Source organism: Salvia miltiorrhiza, chromosome 4, assembly GCF_028751815.1.
Source record: "Salvia miltiorrhiza cultivar Shanhuang (shh) chromosome 4, IMPLAD_Smil_shh, whole genome shotgun sequence".
Lineage (NCBI taxonomy): Eukaryota > Viridiplantae > Streptophyta > Magnoliopsida > Lamiales > Lamiaceae > Salvia > Salvia miltiorrhiza.
Genome location: NC_080390.1, coordinates 15336707 through 15341734, shown reverse-complemented (window position 1 = coordinate 15341734; position 5028 = coordinate 15336707).

Genomic DNA, 5028 nt, shown 5'->3' with positions numbered 1-5028 from the left:
GCTGAATATGATCATGGAAATTTTGATTTTGATTGTGATAATTGTTTATAGATGGAGGCTCATTCTCAATCAACTGTACAAGATAGTAACAAAGATATTGATGTGGATATGCTAGAAGAAGTCCAGATTCAAGAAGAATTATTACAGACAGCCGGAGGAACACAATCAGAAAGGGCAATAAAAACATCAAAGAAATGGAAACTGAATGAGAAATCGAAAGAGACAGAAATAGAAGCAGGGGGCAGTTGAAATCAGTACATTGGCAAGGATTTACCATTGAATGGAAGGTGATCCTCCTGCTAAGAGGCGCAAGGGAAGATGCAAACGTTGTGGTGCATTAATTGCAGCAGACTCACACTCCCATGGAACTAATGGTTTAAAAAACCATACAACAGCGTGCATGAAGAAAAATCCAGCGGGACAAGGTCAAACAATCTTAACCTACACAAGTGGTGGGTCTGGGCTTGCAACTGGTGCTTTGGCGATCTGGAGATTTAATCAAAAGGATGTTCGATTGGCATTGTGTGAAATGATCATCCTTGATGAGCTGCCATTCATATTTGTGGAACGACAGGGCTTTCGAAGATTTATGGATCGATGCTGCCCTATGTTTCAAATTCCTTCCAGGCAAACAATCCGTGCAGATTGTGTGAAGCTCTTCCTCGAGCGCAAGGACATTATCAAGTCATTTTTTCAGAAAAGAGGCTTGGGTAGAGTGTCCATCACCACCGATTGCTGGACATCAGTTGATAACACAAACTTCATTTGTGTTACAGCACATTGTATCAGCAGAGATGAGGTCTTACAGAAGAAGATCATCTCATTTTTCCCCATCATAAGTCATAAGGGGATTGATATTGGTGCAGCGGTCGTCCAGTCACTACAGGAATGGGGGTTGAAGAAAGTGTTATGTTGCACTGTTGATAATGCAACTTCAAATGATGGGGCAATCAGACATGTTCCGGCATTTCTTCAGACGATGGATTCCAATGTTTTGGGTGGGATTTACATCCACATGCGATGTGCTGCACACATCCTCAACTTGATAGTCAAAGACGGCCTAAATAAAATTGGGATGTCTGTGAGGAGAGTTAGAGAGGCAGTCAAATGGATTATGGCCTCTCCAGCAAGGGAAACAAAGTTTTTCAACTTTGCTAATGCCATTGCAGATAAAGTGAACTGTTCGAAGGCCTTATCCTTGGATGTCCCAACACGTTGGAACTCTACATATTTGATGTTAGAGTCTGCCCAGCCTTATGAAGAGGTATTCAAGATGTGTGGGACCATGTTTGACACATACACAGAGGACTTGATCCATAAGAAGCATGATAATGAGCCTATTGGACCTCCTCAAACAGAAGATTGGGTGAATGTACGGAAGATTATTCAATATCTGAAGAAGTTTTATGAGTTCACTATTCTCGTCTCAGGTACTACGTACACCACATCACATTTATTTTTCATGGAGATGTGTGATATCTTTGACCTCATCACTCAGTTGGAACTTAATGATGATTTTGAAATAAGTTCAATGGCATCCAAGATGAAGCTTAAGATCGGCAAGTACTGGCTTGAGGAAGACGAGTTGAATCCAAATATGAATAAGATTCTTTACATTGCAGCTGTGTTGGATCCAAGGCAAAAAATGAAGCATGTGGAGAAATGCTTGAAATCGGTGTATGGACCTGACCGAGCAGCCGCTTTGACGAGTGAGATTACTAAGTCAATGAATGACTTATTTGAGTTTTACATGAGTGTTCATGGGATGAATCAAACTCCAGCTCGAACAATTTCTTCATCTACTTTAGTACCGAGTCAGAAGATAGTTCATCGAGGTGCTCTTAGTCTAGCTTTAGATAGTGATGAAGAGGCTAATGTTGCTGATACCAACGAGCTGATACTCTATCTCACAGAGAAGCAATACAAACTGTCAAAGCAAGAGGTTGATCAGTTTGATATTCTACAGTGGTGGTTCAAGAATAGTCCACGTTATCCCGTTTTGTCTGAGATGGCAAGGGATATATTGGCTATCCCCATCTCGAGTGTTGCTTCAGAGGCTGCATTTAGCACAGGAGGCCGAGTTCTCTCCCCATATAGGAGCTCATTGACATCCAGCATGGTTGAGGCTTTGATTTGCGCCGAAGATTGGTTGAGGTCTAGTTCTATTGACAAGAAAGATGAAGAAGGAGTACCACATGAAGAATTACAAAGAGAATTTGAAATGGGTAAGTAAATTTCATTATTTTGTTTAATATGCATATGCTTTAATTGTTAATTGGTTTTGTAATATTTATTTATTTTGTATATAGTGTTAGCCCTTTGAGCTGCAGCGACGGGACCCACACAAATAGCTCAGAGTGAGAGTGGGATGGTGTCGAGTCAGAGTTGATGGAGATTTTGCCATTTCTACACTATTAATTTCATTTTGAAACTACCTCTAGTACTATTACTTTATTATTGACTTTGTCTTTATTAGACTGTTGGATACTTGGATTGATCTTTGATTTAGCGTTTGAACTTGAATTTTGATTGTTGTGCTTGTTTGTTAGTTGTTTATTTATTATTTATTCATCACAGGTTTTATGGGTAATCGATGAAATAGAAAGGATATTTTCAATTTTTTTGTGAAATGCGGGACAAAATACCCTCTCGCGGGACGAAATACCCTCCAACGGGACCAAAAACCCGCAAAATTACAATTAAAAAAAATCGCGGGACTGTGAGGGTACCCTCATACCCGCAGCGGGTATCCGCTGCGGGTATTCGGGTACCCGCATCGGGGAAGAGGGTCGGGTTAGGGTGCGGTTTTAGGCAGTTTTCGTCCCGCGGGTACCCGCATTTTGCAGGTAGGGTACCCGCGGGTACCCGATTTTACACCCCTACTTGGAATGATTAATCATTTCAATGAGCTGGACGTGCTCAGTGGAGGAATCGAAGATGCTACTAAGGTAGACATGGTTCTCCACACTCTGCCCAAATCCTACGAAAACTTTCGACTCAATGCCGTAATGGGCAAGAAAAAGTCCACTCTAAATGAACTGCTTAATGAGTTGGTAGCGGCCGAGGGGGTCATGGGAAAGAGTCCACAGGCTTTGGCCACTGCCACAGGGCCCAGTTTTCCACCGAAAGGTAGGAAGAAGAAAGGGCCCCGTGGCAAGAAAGGCCAGGCAAAATGTGGGATCAAGAAGAAGCTAGGCCCGACCGGAGGCGTTGGCAAGCCAAAGGGGAAAGGGAAATGCTTCAAGTGTCAACAAGTATGACATTGGAAGTCTGACTGTCCCATGATGAAGAAAGCTCAAGGTATTTTTACTGCTTTTGTAACAGAAACATACTCAGTTTCGAGATCTTCCCATCAATGGGTTGTTGACTTGGGTGCAACTGACCATGTTTGTTACACATTGCAGGGGTTCATGCGGACAAGGGAGCTTAGTGGAGGCGAGCTGGCACTCTCCATGGGAAATGAAGCAAGCTTACCTGTTGTTTCAATTGGAGATGTGAATTTATTGATTGATGGACATGTTTTGGTTTTGAGAGATGTACTCTATGTTCCGGATTTTCGGAAAAAACTTGATTTCGACTATTCAGGTACGAAAGTATGGATATTCTGTTCTTTTAGAAGACAGTGCAGTATTCATCAAAGATGGTCAAGTTTTATTTAGAAGTGCGGCTGATTCTCTTTATACTTTTTCATGTCCATTCGATTATTCTTCATCTGCTTATACTTTGACTACAAACCAAAAGAAGAGAAAGGCTTCTTCTCTGGAGAACCAAACTCTTCTTTGGCACCTAAGATTGGGTCACATCAATCTAAGGAGGATCCAAAGACTGGTTTCCGATGGTATCTTGGAGTCTCTCCAAATAGAACCAATCCCAGTCTGCGAATCCTGCATAGAGGGAAAGATGACGACTCGGCCTTTTAAGGCCAAGGGGTATAGGGCCAAAGAAGTGTTGGAACTGGTTCATTCTGACTTGTGTGGACCCATGTCCACTTAAGCTCGTGGAGGGTACGAGTATTTTGTCACTTTCATTGACGATTACTCAAGGTACGAATACATTTACTTGTTGCGCTACAAGTCTGAATATTTTGACAAGTTTCAAACATTCAAGGCGGAAGTAGAGAAGCGACATGGTAAAAGTATAAAGTCATTGCGATCTGACCACGGTGGCGAATACCTCAGTAACGAGTTTAGAGCATACTTGTTAGAATCTGGGATTACATCTCAGTTGACTACACCGGGTACACCCCAACAGAATGGTGTAGCAGAGAGAAGAAATATGACTCTTCTAGAAATGGTTCGTTCGATGATGAGTTTCGCTACTTTACCTATTTCGTTCTGGGGATATGCCTTAGAAACAGCTGGTTACATTCTTAACTTAGTGCCTTCTAAGTCGGTTGCAAAGACCCCGTCCGAGCTGTGGTCAGGGCGCAAGCCTTCTCTTAACCACATCCGAGTTTGGGGCAGTCCAACACACGTGCTGAACAAGGATGCCGATAAGTTGAGCCCTAGAACTGAAGTAAAGCTGTTCATAGGATATCCTAGAGGAACGAAAGATGGTTATTTTTATTGTCCTAAAGATCAGAAAGTTGTTATTAGCACTAACGTAAGATTCTTGGAAGAGGACTATGTAAATAACCACAAAAGTAGGAGCGAAATCATCCTCGGTGAGGTCAAAGACATTGGCACGACAAGTCAACCAACTCAGCCAATTGTGCAAGATGTAGTACCCCAAGTCTCATCAGAAAACGCACAAGCTGTCGATACTAAATCTGCAATAGTGCCACGTCATAGTGAGAGGGCATCAAAGGGAAAACCGCCCAATCGATATGCGTTTGTCAATGAATCTACGGATTCAGTTGATGATGGGCTTGTCGAAGAAGATCCCTGGACTTACTCAGAAGCACTAGCAGATCCAGATGCTCTTGAATGGGAAGCATGTATGGTTTTTGAATATGAATCCATAACTGCCATGGATGTATACGAGAAATGTTTGCTACCTGTTGGTCGTGAGGCCATTGGCTGCAAATGG